The sequence below is a fragment of the Mobula birostris genome, chromosome 2 (genome assembly GCF_030028105.1).
Source record: "Mobula birostris isolate sMobBir1 chromosome 2, sMobBir1.hap1, whole genome shotgun sequence".
In the NCBI taxonomy this organism is placed as follows: domain Eukaryota; kingdom Metazoa; phylum Chordata; class Chondrichthyes; order Myliobatiformes; family Myliobatidae; genus Mobula; species Mobula birostris.
In genome coordinates, this window is record NC_092371.1 from 177,826,186 (window position 1) to 177,845,003 (window position 18,818).

Below are 18,818 nucleotides of genomic sequence, written 5' to 3' on the forward strand. Positions count from 1 at the left end.
AGAGAAAATCAGATAGGAATAAAATCAGGACACTTACTCAAGGCCGAAGTGCAGACGCCATCAGTTGCATCAGACCTGCAGAACCTTTCTAGAAAAGGCTGGGAACGGGAGCTGGCACACGAGGCGAGAGTGAGCAGAGTTTACCCGCGTTACCCGGGTCCCAACATCAGCAGCGGGGAGGGAGGCGCCTCCATGCACCCGGAGCTCGCTCACCCTCGGACACAGTTGCTGAACGACTCGATCCTCTGCACCTTTGCTCGGGCACTTGGCGCCTCACAGTCAGAAAGTGAGGAAGGAGGTGGGGGGGGGGCGTATAGTCCGTTGCAAGAAAAGAAGCTGGAAGCCAGATCAGTGCAGCCCCCGTGAGTTCTGTGCGTTCCACTTTTGCGCCCGCTCCGTACCCGGATCACAGCAGGTCGGCTCAGTGAAACAGGAGAGTCCGCCTGCAGAGAGATGTTGCGAGCGAAGTGGGTGGGACTGGCAAACGGGCTGTGAGTGTGTGTGTGTGTGAGAGAGAGAGAGAGAGACAGAGAGACAGACAGACAGACAGAGAGAGGACTGTTGTTTCCCTGATAGCATCGGACTCGGAATTGGCCACTGAGGAAGAAAATAGAGACATTGACAAATCAGTGGGCGCCAACTTCTAAAAGGCGTTCGAGTGAGGTGGCAGGAGTTTCCAATCGTGGTAACGGCGCTTAGAAAACTCCCTCAGATCTCGTCCGTCACTGTAATAACTCTGGCTGGCTAATCCGCTTATTGCTGCAGAAAACCCAGTGGAATAGCATCAAGACAACAGCCTCTAACTCAATATTCAGCAAAATGAAGGAGCAGGTAATTGATTTCAGGAAGTTGTGAAGAGTACACAACACTGCAAAGGTGTACGCGGCCAGATTTTGCACGAACTCTAGTTGCGTTTGCAGGTAGCACCACCGCAGTGGGCTATGTCTCCAACCAAGGCGAGAGCCGAGTGACATGGTGTCAAGACAATAACTTCACCCTCAGTGTCAGCAAACAAAGGAGCTGGTCACTGACTTCAGGAGACGGTAGAGTACACACCTCTCTATATCAGTGATACTCTAATATGATTGATAGTCAAGTTTTCGGATATAAACATCACGAACAGTTTGAACTGGTCCAACCGCGTAGACATGAACGCCAGGAAAGCTCACCTGCACCTCTTCTTCCCCTGGAGACTAAGGAAATTCGGCGTGTCCCCATTGAACCTCACCAACTTTTATCGAGGCACCATAGAAAACATCGGGTCCGGAAGCATCACATCTTGGTACGGCAAATGCTCTTCTCGTGACCGCAAGGAAGTGCTGAGTTGCGGACACAGCTCAGCACATCAGGCAAAACAACCTCCCTCCATGGACTCTAACTACAGCTCGTTGCCTTGGGAAGGCAGCTAACATAATCAAGGAACCCTCTCACCCCAAATGTCCTCTCTTCTCCCCTCAGCTACAAACGCCTGAAAGCACGTACACCCGACTCAAAAGCACAAGAGATTCTGCATGCGTTGGAAATAAAGAATAACACACGCAAGACTCTGGAGGAACTCGGGAGGCCAGGCATCATCGACGGAGGAGAATAAAGAGTTGACGCTCTGAACCAAGACCCTACACCAGACTGAAGGGCAGCTTCTATCCCACAATCAGACCTATTGTACGCTAAAAGATGAACACTTGATCTCCTATTCTAACTCATCCAGGACCTTATTTTCTGCCTGCACTGTACTTTCTCTGTAGCTGTAATCTGCTTGTTTCCTTTTTGTTACCTTGATGTGTGGACTTGTAATGATCTGTCTGGATGTCATGCCAATTGTATCTCAGTATATGTGAAAATGATAAGTCAATTACTAATCATTGAAAGACAGAAACTGGAAAAGCAGGATGATCTCAGTGGGGAGGATGTAACCTTTAATATACTCCCTCATCCAGGGATGGGATACCTTTTCCTATGGGTGGGTACTGGGGGTTCTAAACTCCCTGGTCTGGTTACATTTGGGTGGGAGCTGTGTGTTCTAAACTCCCTGGTCTGAGTACCTATGGGTGGGTGCAGAGGTTTGTGTAGACCATGGCTTCAGCAGCTATGGGTTGTCACTGGGGTTTGTAAATGCTCTAGTCTCAGCACATATGGTTGGGTGCTGAGGTTTATACAGACCCTGGTCTAAGTACCTATGGGTGGGTGCTGGGGTTTGAACAGACCACGGGCTTAATGCCGCCTCCAGCATGGATGCCATGCCACACCACCTCCAGCACTCAGTGGAGCGCCCGACTCCAACGCCTCCCCCGGGTAACTGCAAACAGGCAGTATCATGGCTTGAGAACTAGTCCTCGCTACAACTGAGGACATATGCTGGGTGCATGCAGCAAGGGTGTCAAAGGTTATGGGGAGAAGGAAAAACAAAGGGATTGAAAGAGATAATAAATTAGCCATGTTTAAATGGTGATGGGTTGCAGAGTCTAATTCTGTTCCTATTTCTTATGGTGTATGTTCTGCAGGGCCCTCTCATTCCAGGGCCAGTATGACTGGGTTCACATTAGGAACCACCCATGACCTGTTAATTAACACGCTGATTACAGATGGATAGGAAACCTTTAGAGTGATACTGGCAAAACATGGGGACATACTTGTCCCTTGTTCATTTGTCCCTCCTGGCACTTATACCTGTAACTAGCCAAAGTACTACATCGGTCCATTCTTCTCACCCCTCACCTCCATTCACAGCTGCAAACAATCCTTCCCGGTGAAGCAACACTTCACCTGTGAATGCGCTGGGGCCGTCTATTGTGTCTTGTGCTCCCGATGTGGCCTCCTCTACATTGGTGAGACCAGTCTTAAACTGGGGGAACCACTTCATCGAGCACCTTCGCTCCATCTGACAAAAGTAGAACTTCCTGGTGGCCAAACGCTTTAATCCAAATTCCCATTCCAACATGTTGGTCCATGGTCTCCTCTTGTGCCACAATGAGACCACCTTCAGTGTGGAGGAGCAGCACTTCATATTCCATCTGCGTAGCTTCCAACTTGATGGCATGAATATCAAAAGCACAAGAGGTTTCCTCTCTGGTTAAAAAAATTCCCTCCCACTCCCCTCTTCTATTCCCCACTTGGGCTTCTTACCTCTTCTTATCTGCCTGTCACCTCCTCCTGGGTAGCCTGCTCCTTGCCTTTTCTCTATGGTCCATTCTCCTCTCCTATCAGATTCCTTCCTCTCCAGCCCTTTCCCTTTCATACCTCATTGGCTTCAGCTATCACTTTCTCACTATCCTCCTTTCCCTAACCCTCACCTTTTTATTCTGGCATCTTCCTTTTCAGTCCTGAAGCATCTTGGCCTGAAATGTAGACTGTTATATTCACTTCCAAAGATGCTGCCTGACCTGCTGAGTTCCTCCAGCATTTTGTGTGTGTGTGGCTTTGGATTTCCAGCATCTGCAGAATTTCTCGTTTATGATGGGGAAATGCTGCTTGCTTGGATGGGCATATTTTTCAGCAAGGGCCATTTGGTCTGAAGGGCCTGATTCCACGCTGTGTAACTTTGTGACACACTGTTTCTAATTGCAGAAGCCCCCCCCCCCCCCCCACCTCTTGTGCACTTTCACCCCACCCCTGCACCTTAGCTCAGATGCTTGGTGATGTTGATAAACAGTTGGAGCTCAGCTCCATCCACATCAAGGTGGATCCACCCACCTGATATCCGTCCTTTCGTGCTGCCCAAGCTCAAGGGCAAGGCGAAGTTTTAACTCCACCGCTGGATGCTGCTCCAGGTGTGACGTCTGCCAAGTGTAATGTATGCCTGCCACTGTTAAATAATTGGCAGTGTCTACAAGCTGAGTATTGGAGAAATATGGTTGTGCAGAAGTGGTGACTGATGGTGAGTGAACACACATGAGTGCACAGAATGTTGTGGGAGTGTATGGGAGTAACAGTTGTTGAGAAGTAGCATTGGCAGAAATGCTTGTTGACCTATCCTGCTGTTATGAGACTATTAAATAGTTACCTGGACTCTTGACCTCACAACCTACCTCTTCATGACTTTGCACCCTATTGTTTATCTGCACTGCACTTTTTCCATAGCTGTTACACTTTATTCTGCACTCTTATTATTTTACCTTGTTCTACCTCAATGCACTGTGTAATGATTCCATCTCTATGGACAGAATGCAAGGCAAGCTTTTCTCAGATTCTGATTCATTTATCACATGTATATCAAAACATACAGTGAACAACCAGCACACCTAAAAACATGTTGGGGGGGGGGCGGCCCGCAAATTTCATCAGATATTTCAGTGCCAACTTAGCATGCCCACAATGCTTAGCAGACTGACACAAGCAACAAGAATAAAAAGAGACAACAACAAAGCAAACCACTTTCCTGTCCCTCCCTCCCACTCACACACCCAGAAAAGCATGTATATTGATGCATGTGACAATAAATAAACCAATTTCAATTGCGCATGCTTATGAAGCCGTTCCCCCTTTGCCTCAGGTTCCCACTGTGGTCTGGCTGTTGACTCCTTCGGGGAAATCCTCACTGTGGTATTTTGTCCCTTCCTTGCAGTTTTCCTTCGATACTGACTCTGTAAAGCTCTCTGCCAGCTGTGACTCCCAGTGCATGGATCTACGCATTGTGTGCGCATCAACCTGTTGGAACACAAAACAGTACAGCACGGCACAGACCATTCGGCCCACAATGTTGTGCCAATCTTGATGTCAATTTATACCAAATGTCCTCCTCCTGTGCATCATCATATCCATCCATTCTCTTCATACTCATAGAACATTTTACCTGTTTCTTTCGAGATACGATGTGGAACAGGCTCTTATGGCTGAAAAACTGTGCTACCCAGTAACCCACATATTTCACCATAGCCTAATCACAGGGCAATTTACAACCATCAATTAACCTGCTAACTGATATATCTTTGGACTGTGGGACAAAACTGGAGAACCCAGTGGAAACCCATGAGCACATGGGAAGGATGTACAAACATTCCTACAGAGGATGCCAGAATTGAACTCTGAACTCCGGTGCTCCAAGCTCTAATAGCATCACGGTAACCACTACGCACAGTACAGGCCCTTTGACCTACTGTCATGCTGACCTTTTAACTTACTCTAAGATCAATCTAACCCTTTCCTCCCACACAGCCTTCCATTTCCCTTTCATCCCATGTGCCGGTCTATGAGTCTCTTAAAAGTCTCTGATGTATCTGCCGCTACACACCCAGGTGTCATGTCAGGGGTGTACTCTGCCCACCTACCCCTGATGTACAGCTGCGTTTGCAGCAACAGCAGATGCCCTCCACCCACCATTACATCCTGTGGTGTGCTAGTGACAGTACTTAATGCTCAAATCATCACGCAGGGTGCAGCTAACTAATATCGGGAGAAGCCAGCTGACGGCAGTACATACTGTTCCAGCCTCAATCAGATTTCTGGGCCACAGTGTTCACTTTTTCATTAATTGTGCAAAAAAATGATAAAACAAGGAAAGGAACACTAACCACACCAGCTTCAGAAGCAGCAAGGTTCAGAGTGTGGAGCTCCAATTTACTCCCAGAGTCCAGACACAGACTAGTTAGTAGGCTGACTGGTCATTGTAGATTATCCTGCGATTAGGCTAGGGTTAAATAAGTGTTTTGCTGTGGCACATTGGTCCAGAAGGACCTGCTCCACGCGGTATCTCTAAATAAATAAATAGCCGGAAGCACAGAGGAAGTTCAATAATCAGCTTTGCTCAGTGGGGATTTGAACTTGGGATGAAAAATTTTTATACTGTGTTAAATTAAGAGCATGAGTCGGCCACTGAGACCAACATGTTGCCCTGCTATTCAACAGCTTGTGGCTCATCTGATTGCAATTTCAACTTTGCATTCCTATCTCCCACCCAGTAACCTTCACCACTCACTGTTTGGATAACATGCTTTTCTATTCTTTTCTGTCAAAATGGGCACTTTTATTGTTTCCCTCATTAAGCAGACTTTTGAATGATTGAGCTCTCTTCCAGGGAAGGTGGGACCTGTACAGAAGAAAACTGTTTGCACCTGAACTGAAAGGGGGACTAATATCCTAGCAGGAAGGTTTGCTAGTACTGCACAGGGGAGGGGAGGGGGTCAAAATAGAGTTGCAGGGGATGGGAACCAGAGTGCCAGGACAGTAGAGGAGACAGATGTTGTTAAGACCTTAGGCAAAGTCCGGAAGCAAAAGGTTGAGCATGATGGGACTAATGTTCTGAGTTGTGTATATTTCAATGAAAATATTTCAGGAAAGGCAAATGAGCTCAGGACCAACCCATGGAATTATAATATTGTAGTCATTTGTGAGATGTGGTTGCAGGAAGGGCAGGACTGGCATTTCAATATTCCGGGGTTCCATTGTTGGATGTGACAGAGTGGGAGGGATTAAAGGAGGAGGGGTGGTGTTACTAGTCAGGGAAAATGTCATGGCAGTACTCAGTCTGGACAAACTGGAGAATTCGTCCAGTGAGGTTTTATGGTTGGAACTGAGGGGTAGGATCACATTAGTGGGGCTATATTACAGACCATCCAACAGTCTTAGGGATTTAGAGGAACAAATTTGTAGACAGATCGCTGATTGTTGCAAGAAACATAAGGTTGTGATAGCAGGTGATTTTACCCCTCAGGTACTGACTGGGAGTCCCACACTGTAAAAGGACTGGATGGGATAGAGTTTGTAAAATGTGGTTCAGGAAGATTTCCTTAATCAGTAAATAGAACTCCCAATGAGAGAGTGTGGAATACTTGATCTCCTAATAGGGAATAAGATAGGGCAGGTGACAGAAGGTTGTGTAGGGGAACACTTTGCATCTAGTGAACAGAATGCCATTAGTTTCAAGGTAATTATGGAAAAGAATAGGTGTAGAGCTTGGGTTGAGATTTAAATTGGAGAAAAACCCATTTAGATGGCATCAGCAAAGATCCAGCAAGTGTGCATTGAGACAGGCTGTTTTCTGGCTGTACTTGGTAAATGGGAGACCTTAAAAGGTGCAATTTTGAGAGTACAAAACTTGTATGTGTTTATCAGAATAAAAGACAAGGAAAATAGGATTAGAGAACCTTGGTTTTTGAGAGATATTGAGACCCTGGTTAAGAAAAAAAAAGGAGGTGCATTGTAGGTATAGGCAGGTAAGAACATACGAGGTACTTGAGGAGTATAAGAAATGTAAGAAAACACTTAAGAAAGAAATCAGGAAGCCCAAAAGAGACATGAGCTTGCTCTAGCACACATGGTGAAAGTGAATGCTAAGATCTGTTAAGAACAAAAGGATTGCAAGGGACAAAATTGGTCCTCTGGAAGATCAGAATGGTAATCTAAGTGTGGGGCAAAAAGACATGGCAGAGATCTTAAAGTGGAGAGAGACACATATTATATAGAAGTGAGGCAAAGCAGCAGGGAGGTCATGGACCATTTACAGATTCGAGTGGAGGATGTTTGCTGTCTTGAGGCAAATCAGGGTGGCCTAAATCCTCAGGGCTTGACAAAGTGTTCCCTTGAATGCTGTGGAAGGCAAATGCAGAAATTGCAGGGGCCCAAGCAGAGATAGTTAAATCATCCTTAGTGACTGGTGAGGTACCGTTAGAGGATAGCTAATGTTCTTTCACTGTTTAAGAAAGGCTCTAACCAGGAAGTTGTAGGCCGTTGAGCCTGATATCAGTGGTGGGGAAGTTATTGGAAGGTATTCTAAGAGACTGGATACATGAGTATTTGGATAGACAATGATTGATTGGGGATCATCAGCATGGCTTTGTGCATGGTAGGTCGTGTCTAACCAAATTTGCAGAGTCTTTCAAGGATGTTACCAAGAAAGTTGATGAAAGCAAGGCGGTGGACATTGTCTATATGGACTTCAGCAAGACTTTTGACAACATCCCGCATGGAGGGTTCGGTTGCTTAGCATTCAAGATGATTTGGTAAATTGGATTAGATATTGGCTTTTCAGGAGAAGCCCGACAGAGGTAGTAGATAGTTGTCTGTCTGACTGGAGGCCTGTAACCAGTAGACTACCATAGGGATCGGTGCTGGGTTCATTGTTGTTTTGGTATCTATATCAACAATTTGGATGATAATGTGGTTAACTGGATCAGTAAATTTGCAGATGACAAGATTGGGGGTGTATTGGACATTGAGGAAGTCTATCAATGCTTACAACACGATTGGACCAGCTGGAAAAATGGGCTGAAAATGGCACATTGACTTTCATAGATAGAAGTATTGTGTACAGGAGTTGGGTTGTTATATTGAAGTTGCATAAGATGTTGGTGAGGCATAATTTGGACTGTTCTGTGCAGTTTTGATCACCTGCCTACAGGAAAAATGTAAATAAGATTGAAAGAATCCAGAAAAAATTTACAACAATTTTGCCAGGACAGCAGGACCTGAGTTATGAATAGATTAGAACTTTATTCCTTGGAATGTAGAAGATTGAGGATTGAATTAATGAAGGTATTCAAAATTATGAGGGGTATAGACAGAATAAATGTGAACAGGCTTTCTCCACTGAGGTTGGGTGAGACGACAAGTATAGGTTATGTTACGAGTAAAAGATGAAATGTTTAAGGGAAACATAAGGGGAAACTAAACTAATCTCTTCTGCCTACACAATATCCATATCCTACCATTTTTCTCACATTCATCTGCCCATCTGAAAGTCTCTTGAATGTCCCTAATATATCTGCCTCTACCACCACCCCAGGCAGCACACTCCAGGCACTCACCACTCTGTATAAAAAATGTGCCCCTCATATCTCCTTTGAAATTACCCCCCTCACCTTCTGGTATCAGACATTTCAACCCTGGGAAAAAGATACTGACTGTCTACTTTATTTATGCCTGATTTTATCCTTTAAACCTCTATCGGAAATTCCCTCAGCTCCACTGCTCCAGAGAGAACAACTCAAGATCATCCAATTTCTTGTGGATGCCCTCTAATCCAGGCGATATCTTGGTAAACTTCTTCTGTGTCCTCTCCAAAGCCTCAACATCGTTTCTATAATGAGGTGACCTGAACTGCAATACTCCAGATGTGGCCTAACTAGAGTTTTATAAAGCTGCAACACAACTTTCTGACTTCTGAACTCAGTGCCTTGACTAATAAAGACAAGCATGCCATATGTCTTCTTAATCACCCTATCAACCTGTGCAGCCACTTTTAGGGAGCTATGAACTTGGACCCCAAAATCCCTATGCTCATTAACACTGTTAGGATCTTGACCCTAACAGTGTATAGTCTCTTTATATTTGACTTACTAAGGTGCAACACTTCACATCTGGCCAAGTTAAACTTCATCTGCCATTTAGAAACATAGAAGACCTACAGCAGAATACAGGCCCTTCGGCCCACAAAACTGTGTCGAACATGTCCTTACCTTAGAAATTACCTAGGGTTACCCATAGCCCTCTCGTTTTCTAAACTCCATGTACCTATCCAGGAGTCTCTTAAAAGACCCTATTGTATCCACCTCCACCACCATTGCCAGCAGCCCATTTTATGCACTCACCACTCTCTGCGTAAAAAAAAAACTTAACCCTGACATCTCCAAGCATCTTAAAACTGTGCCTTCTCATGCTAGCCATTTCAGCCCTGGGAAAAAGCCTCTGACCAGCCAAATGATCAATGCCTCACATCATCTTGTACACCTCTGTCAGGTCACCTCTCATTTCTCTGTAAACTGATCACTGTACTCTTTGTTTGTTTTGTATGCATCCACAACACCACTAATCTTCGTACCTTCTGCAAATCTACTAACTCATCCATCTCCATTTTCATCCAGGCTATTTAGATACATCAGAAACAGCAGAGGTCCCCGTACAGATCCCTGTGGAACACCACCAATCACAGACCTCTAGCTAGGATAAGTCCCTTCAACCTCTACTCTGTTTTATATGGACAAGCCAGTTCTAAATCCAAATAGCCAATTCACCATGGAGCCCATGCACTTTAATCTTCTGGATGAGCCTCCCATGAGTTACATTGTCAGACACCTTACTAAAATCTGTGTAGACAACATCCACACCTCTACCTTCATCAATCACGCTCATCACCTAGTTAAAAACCTCAGCCAAGTTAGTAAGACATAACCTGCCCTGCACAAACAATGCTGGCTCTCCCTATGAGACCATGGCTCTCCAAATGCTCATAAATCCTCTCCCTAAGAATTCTCTTCAGTTACTTTCTCACCACTGATGTGAGACTCATCAGTCTATGGATTCCTCAATTATCTCTGGTTCCATTCTTGAATAATGGAACAATATTGGCTACTTGCCAGCCTTCTGGGACATCTCCTGTGGCTAGAGAGGATACGAAGGTATTGGTCAATGCCCATCAGTCCCTTCTCTGGCCTCTCTCAATAATCTGGGTCATATCCCACCAGGCCCTAGGGACTTATCCATCTATGAGGTGGCTTTTTAGAGCAGCTTGTGGTTGAGCCCACTGGGGGAATCAGCTATTCTAGATTAGGTGTTGTGCAATGAACTGGAATTCATTAGAGAGCTTAAGGTAAAGGAATGCTTTGATCATAATATGATAGAATTCACCCTGCAATTTGGGAAGGAGAAGCTAAAGTCAGAAGTCTCAGTATTACAGTGGAGTAAGGGGAATTACAGAGGCATGAGAGAGGAGCTGAACAAAATTGATTGGAAAAGATCACTGGCAGGGATGACAGCATAGCAGCAATGGCTGGAAGTTCTGGAAGCAATTTTGAAGGCACAGGATATATACATCCCAAAAAAGTATTCTAAGGGGGATGGCACAATCATGGCAGCTAACAAGAAGTCAAAGCTAGCATATAAGCTGAAATGAGGGCATATAATAAAGCAAAATTAGTTGTAAGTTAGAGGTTTGGGAAGCTTTTAAAAACTTACAGAAGGCAACCAAAAAGTCATTAAGAAGGAAAAGATGGAATATGGTGGTAATCTAGCCAACAACATTAAAGAGGATTCCAAAAGTTTCTTCAGATAAATAGAAGCGAGAATAGATATCAGACCACCGGAAAATGATGCTGGAGAGGTAGTAATGGGGGACAAGGAAAAAGCAGATGATCTGAATAAATATTTTGCATCAGTCTTCACTGTGGAAGACACCAGCAGCATGTCAGAAGTTCAAGAGTGTTCGGAGGCAGAACTGTGTGAAGTTGGCATTACTGTGGAGAAAGTTCTTGGGAAACTGAAAGGTCTAAATGGAGATAAGTGAGTTGGAACAGATTGTTTACACCTCAGTGTTCAGAACGCAGTGCCTGAAGAAATTGTGGAGGCATTAGTAATGATTTCAAGAATCAATCGATTCTGGCATGGTTCTGGAGGAATGGAAAATTGCAAATGTCATTCCACTCTTCAAGATGGGAGAGAGGCAGAAGTAAGGAATTATAAGCCAGTTAGTCAGACCTCAGTGGCTGGGAAGATGTTGGAGTTTGTTAAGGATGTGGTTTTGGGTTACCTGGAGGCTCATGATAAAATATGCTGTAGTCAGCATGTTTTCCTTGAGGGAAAATCTTGCCTGACAAATCTGTTGGAATTTGTTGAAGAAATATCAAGCAGAGTAGATGAAAGAGAATCAGTGGATTTTGTCTACTTGGATTTTCAGAAGGCCCTTGACAAGATGCCACGTATCAAGCTGCTTACAAGTTAAGTGCCCATGGTATTACAGGAGAGATACTAGCATGGTTAAAGCATTGGCTGATTGACAGGAGGCAGAGAGTGGGAATAAAGGGAGCCTTTTCTGGTTGGCTGCCGGTGACTAATGGTGTTCCACAGGGGTCAGTGTTGGGACCGTTTCTTTTTATGTTACATGCCAATGACTTGGAGGATGGAATTGATGGCTTTGTGGCTGTTTGTGGATGATATGAAAATAGGTAGATGAGCATGTAGTTTTGAGGAAGTAGACAGACTAGAGCAGGACTTAGACAGATTAGGAGAAAGGGCAAAAAAGTGGCAAATTGAACCCAGATTCAGGAAGTGTATGGCCATGCACTTTGATGGAAGAAGTAAAAGGGTAGACAAAAATCTGAGGTGTAATGGGACTTGGAAGTCCTTTTGCAGGATTCCCTGAAGGTTACTTTGCAGTTTGAGTCAGTGTGTGACGAAGGCCCGTCACTAACTACAGACAGCACATGGCGCACTCAGTAAAACACTCATCCCCAGCTGTAATAATCACTGGGTCTGAACCAGAGCTGCTGCATGGAGCTGTCTCATAGAGGCAGCAGTAACCTGCACAGGTGTGCTGATGGTGGAGGATACCATCTTTAATTGGATAATTGAGTTAATTAGCTTTTGGTTGGTCTAGGGAGAGGGGCTTAGCAGTTATAAGCCTCTGGTTACCAAGTCTTTGGGGTTAGTTTTTGCCAGGATACTGACTCACCAGTAGTTGAACCTTCCAGATACTGGTCTATTCTTACTACAATCAATTAAAACACCTTGACTGCACACAGGTGATCTCCATTTAACTAATTATGTAACTTCTCCTCTTCCCAACTGATACCCCAGGTATCGGGTTTCCTGCCTGGCCCACTCACATTTCTGCAGGTCGAGTGTAAGTCCTGCCACATTGATTTCACCTAGGACTCGATGAAGGTGCTCCAGATGTTCCTCCCAAGTCGGGCTAAAAATGACCACATCATCCAAATAGGCGGCGCTGCAGTCCTCACAGCCTTGCAGCACTCTGTCCATAAGCCTCTAGAATGTGGCTGGGGCACCACGTAAGCCAAAGGGCATTACTGGGAACTGAAAGAGGCCTAGAGGGGTCCTGAATGCAGTGAGGCGCCGGGACTGGCTCTCCAGGGGGACCTGCCAATACCCCTTGCAGAGGTCCAAGGTGGTGATGTAGTTGGCTCTCCCAATCCCCTCCAGCAGGTCCTCAATCTGGGGCATCGGGTAGGCATCAAAAAATGAGATGGCATTCAGTTTCCTAAAGTCAATGCATATGTGAAGAGTTCCATCCTTCTTCGGCACAATGACAATAGGGCTACTCCACTCACTTTCAGATGGTTCGATGACTCCCAGCTCCAACATCGTGGACCTCCCCCTTCAATGCCTTCACCAGACGTTCTGGTACTCAGTAGCATGCTTGCCGTACTGGACTCTGACCTGGTTTGACTCGGATGGCATGCTGCAACACATCTGTATGGCCTGGTTTCTGTGTGAACAACTGAGGGAAGGTGTCGAATATGACTTGCAATTCCACTGGCTTCTTACCATCCAGGTGAGAGAGATCCACCCTGGCAGGCTGTTTCCAGGCCTCCACTACACCTTCAGTGTCATCTTCCTCAATCACCCGGTGTGCCAGTAGTGAAGTGATGGAAGGAGGGCTGCTTCTTTCCTCCCAGGCTTTCAAGAGGTTCACATGGTAAGTCTGCTTTTGTTTCCCCTTCTCCGGAGGCAGGATCTCATATATTGTACAAGTGACCTGCAACTACTTGGCACAACCAACCTCCTGTTGCCTGGCTCCTCTCCCTGATAAAGGATGCCGTTGTGAAGGACATACACTGAACCACCTACCTGGGTGGTGTAATTAGCAGAGATTAAGACCTTGGTTAACAGACACTTTAACAAAGGATCAGAGTGTTGTAACATGGTGATGTTTTCTGGCACTTCCCACTTAATATCTGACACAGCATTTTCAGGTATTTCACAAGATAAAGGTGTACCAGCATGTTTCTCTAACCGCCGTTGCCGACATGTCTTTCTAGGCCCACACAAGTCTGGCAAAGGTTGTATCCCAGACTGAGCTTGGGTTTTTACCTGGGACTGTGTCATCACAAAACAAGAGACATGCATTTTTGGTTCTGACACAGGTTTATGAGCATTACAGAGACTTTTACCCCTGCTTAGGAGATCATACAGACCAGGAAAATCCCACCCAAGCTCAGACTTCAGGTTCTGTGTGCGGCACAAGGCAGACAATGAAGGACCGGAATGCCAGGGTGACTAGGTGGTACCTGGAACTTCAGATGAAGAATGAGGATGAGTGGGAAACAGCGGACTTCCTGTCAAGACTGCCAAACATTGCTGCTTCAGGAGAGGAGGGTGGTAATGTGACGAAGGTGATTCACTAACTACGGACAGCACATGGCGCACTCGGTAAAACACTCATCCCCAGCTGTAATAATCACTGGGTCTGAAACAGAGCTGCTGCATGGAGCTGTCTCATAGAGGCAGCAGCAACCTGCACAGGTGTGCTGGTGGTGGAGGATACCATCTTTAATTGGATAATTGAGTTAATTAGCTTTTGGTTGGTCTAGGGGGAGGGGCTCAGCAGTTATAAGCCTGAGGTTACCAAGGCTTTAGGGTTAGTTTTTTTTTGTGTTTAGTCTGAGGGTGGCTGTATATATAGTTTTTTTTCCCAGTTTTTGTCTGGTATTGAGGTAAATAAAAGCACCGTAATTTATTTTTGCGACTCAAGCCATCTGGTTATTTTTCTTAAACAATTGACCCACTTTTTTGTGACACAGTGGTGAGGAAGGCAAATGTGAAGTTAGTATTCAGTTCAAGAGGACTAGAATATAAAAATGAGGATGTAATGTTGAGGCTTTATAAGTCACTGATGAGGCCTCACTTGGGGTATTGTGAGCAGTTTGGGACACATACCTAAGAAAGGATGTGCTGACATTGGAGAAGGTTCAATGGGGTTTCAGGAGAATGATTCCAGGATTGTAAGGTTTATCATATGAAGAATATTTGATGGCTCCAGGCCACTACTCACTGGAATTCAAAAGAATGAGGAGTGACCTTATTGAAACCTGTCGAATGTTGATAGAGTGGATGCGGAGAGCCTGATAATACAGCGCCTTACAAGTTCTGTCTGAAAATCTAGGTATTCATAGGCACAAGATTCTGCAGATGCTGGAAATCTAGAGCAACACAATCAAAACTGTGGAGGAACTCAGGGGTCAGGCAGCATCTATGGAGAGAAGTCCATGGATCGATGGAGAACTTCTCTGCTTCTCCCTTAAGCAGACATTATTTTTTCAAATAATCAATATTGTCTTTAGTTAGGCCGTTGGAGTTCAGAGTTCAATTCTGGAGCTGTCTGTATGGAGTTTGAACATTCTCCCCATTATTGTGTGTGTTTCCTCCAGGTGCTCCACTTTCCTCCCACAGTCCAAACATGTACCCGTTTGTAGGTTACCAGGTCATTGTAAATTGTTCTGTCATTAGGCTAGGGTTAGATAGGTGGGTTGCTGGGTGGCATAGCTCATTGGGTTGGAAGGACCTGTCACACTCTGTGTCTCTGAATAAAACAATAAATAAAATAATTGGTCTTAAAACCAAGCTGGCTTCACCTGATTACCTTGAACTTTTCCAGTGGCTGCCAGAACATTTTTAAGCACAGATCCAGTCTTGGCATACATTGAGCTTACTGGCCTGATTTCTGCTCCCCACCACCCCCACCCTTTACTAAATAAATAACTCAACAGGAGACAGCATGCTTAAATGCAATTAAAATATTTATTCATGCAGAACTTTAAAGAACTTAGCAGCATAAAAGTGCAAGTAACTCAGCTGTCAGAACATTTTTGGCCCTGCTTAGAAAGCTGATCTCTCCATGGAGTTATCATAATGGATACTAACTAGTGGCATTTAATTCTTATAATTTCACGTGTAAACAGAACATTTTCTGGTTGAGTCAGATAACCATCAGTGGTAAGGAAGGCAAATGCAGTGTTAGCATTCATTTAAAGAGGACTAGAATATAAAAGCAAGAATGTAATGTTAAGGCTTTATAAAGTTTGGTCAGACCACATTTGGAGTAATTATGAGCAGCTTTGGGCCCTTATCTAAGAAAAGATGTGCTGGCTTTGGAGGTAGGCCAGAGGAAGTTCACGAGAATGATCCCATCAATGAAATGGTTAACGTGTGATGAACATTGATGGCTCTCTTGCTGGAGATTAGTAGAAAGAGGGGGAATGTCATTGAAATCTATTGCATATTAAAAGGCCTGGAGAGAGTGGATATGGAGAGGATGTTTCCAATAGTTGGGGAGTCTAGGACCAGAAGGGACAGACTTGAAATAGAAGTCGGTCCTTTTAGAACAGAGACATGAGGAATTTCTTGAGCCAGAAGGTGGCAAATCTGTGGAATTCATTGCCAGAGACGGCTGTGGAGGCCAAGCCATTTGGCATATGTGAAGTGGATGTTAATAGATGCTTGATTAGTTCAGGGCATCAAATGGTATGGGGAAAATGGGGTTGAGAAGGATAATAAATCTCCCATGATGGAATGGCAGAGGAGACTTGATGGCCTGGATCTACTCATATTATGGTCTTATGATAATCTCCCACCTAAGTAAAAAGCAACTTTAGTTTATAACTGGTGACAGGATAACCTCATTGCGTGGATATATACGTAAACCACTGAATTGTTACCAAGTTACAGACCAATGAAAAATCATCTGCACTAATGGATTCAGCAATGTGCTAGTACTGGATATGCTGAAATAGTGAAAAAGATATCCCATACCTAAAAGGCTTTAAAATCTTTATGTCTGCCACATGAATTTCAAAGAGACAGTTTCTGAAAACTTTGGCCTCAAGGGCTGCTAGAATTTGAGAAACACCCTACCTTTTGGTATGGCACGTACATGAAATAAAGATTCACCTTTGGTGTAAATGACCGTTTATTGCTAAAAATTCAAAATGAGCAAAGAAGATAAAACAAAATTATCACATGCAAGCTTAAGATTAATAGCATAATGCTTTTTTAAAAAACAGAACAGGACTTACTGTTGGATCGGACCAGCAGGTTTTAATAGAGGCAGAAATCCCAGAATCAATTCAGAAGCAATTTGATGCAATAATGGGGAGGAGAATTGTATGTAACTTGAGCTCTTTTGACACATCACAGCAATACTTTTGCACTAGTAAATAGCTTGTGAAATATTAGTTTAACAAAAGCAGACAGTAGCAGAACACGCCAACAAAGAACAGGAAATCAGGAAAACCTGGAACAGATCTTCATTTTCCCCTCAAAGTCTTGCACTGACAAATCTACAGATATCAGAGTCCAATCATTTTTCATGTTTATGTTGGTAAACAGGAAAATGTTTTCAGTAAAAGCAAGATTCAAAAGACAAAAAAAGAGTCAAAATCATTGCAAATGATTTTTGTGGTTGGGATTGAATGGTTTATACTGAAGCAAAAAACAATCTGCTGGAAGAACTCGGGGGTCAGAAGGCGTCTCTGTGGCTGGCATCTGTGGTTTACTCTGCCCTCAGTATTACAGTAAGTCAGGCCATCCGTGCTGAGAGATGACGTCATCAACTCATTGGAAACTTGACATTGGGGAAAATCACATACACTTTTACACCAACAGCAGCTCCCCAGTTCACCAAATCTCATATGAGAAGCAAGTATCCTTATGTGCAACTGTGTTATCAACCCAAGCAGAGGGTAAAGTTCTGAGGGAGAATAAAGTCCCTTGTATATTGGAGAACACTTATTACACAAATAGCTTTATAAATATTATACTTGGTAGGTCACAGTCTGTCTAATTGTATAGAATATTTACCTCATATTGATGTAACAGCTCAAAATTCGTCCACAACCGAACACTAGGTGAATAGCTGTGTACACAATATGGTATGCAGATTTTATTTTATTTAGACATAGAGTATGGAGCAGGCCCTTCTGGCCCAATGAGCCACACCAGTCAGCAACCCACCTATTTCACCCTAGCCTAATCACCGAACGATTTACAATGACCAATTGATCTACTAACTGGTATGTCTTTGGACTGTGGGGGGAAATGCACGCAGTCAAGGGAATCACACAAACTCCCTTCGGATGGTGCCAGAATTGAACACGGATACCCCGAGCTGTAATCGCGTCACACTAAGTACGATGAGTACGATGAGTAAGGTGAAGGGAGGGGGGGAACAAGAGGCTTAAAGTAAGTTGGGGTTTTGAAATCAGAGCCATTTCTACAGGCAATGAATAAGCAAGACAATGAAAGTTGGGTCCTAACATAGGCAATGGGTAAAACAGCTAGCATGAACAAGATGACCCGAATGGTCTGTTTCTGTGCTGTATTACTCTGTGATCCTGTACAAACTTATCAAAACTGAGTTTTCCAATGCTTCCAGTTTGATTTTTTTTTGGATCTGCACAATAAAGACATTCTCAAGTACACTCAGAGTATTTAGCGGTCATTTTACAGACATGAACACAGACAAAATACGTGCAATTAATGCCAGCAGGAGCATTTCTTTAAAATGGATCACAGATGGCAGTTAAAACTCTGTCGAGTACCCGCGCTGCGGAAGCTTGAGCAGACTGAAGATCTGCAGCGCGTTGGTTGTGAAGCTTTCTGCTTCTCAAGTTGAGGCTGGATTCGGTACTGTACACGATTGAAGCCTGGCACACCGTCAGCGTTACCAGGTTACAATCAACCTGACCCGAAGGTGCGGCTTTACATTGAACAACATTGCAACATTGTGCAAATTCACCACTTTTTCATCTATGCACAAACCTGTTGAAAGTTTAACTCACGAATTCATTGTCATTATAGTCATGCTTTAGAGTATGACTATTTTATTTAAAGAAACAGCGCAGAATAGGCTCTAACGTCCCTTCAAGACACACCACCCAGCACCTCCCTGAATCCTCGATTTAGCGCTAACCTAAACAGGAGACAATTTTACAGTGGCCAAATACTCGGTATGTAGGAACTTGCTAAAGTTAAAAATAATTGCAAAACCAACATACCTGGTGTAGAAAGTGCCATGAAAATACTCCGAATTATTTCTAGATTTTTGAATAATCATATGACAATCAGATGATCTTACAGCAGAATAATACCTCGCCAGT

General features: G+C 44.2%; 1 protein-coding gene across 2 annotated transcripts in view; it reads right to left on the reverse strand.

The window, feature by feature from the left end:
- LOC140193942 (kelch repeat and BTB domain-containing protein 11) overlaps positions 1-18,818 on the reverse strand; it is a 50,010-nt gene that overhangs the window by 27,417 nt on the left and 3,775 nt on the right. Inside the window, exon 1 of one of the 2 annotated variants that reach the window (XM_072251133.1) lies at positions 38-432. The exons of the other annotated variant lie outside the window; for it this stretch is intronic. The gene's annotated coding sequence lies outside the window, so the exon portion shown is untranslated. Of the gene's footprint in view, positions 1-37; positions 433-18,818 lie in introns of those variants that run through there. 2 annotated transcript variants of the gene reach the window in all.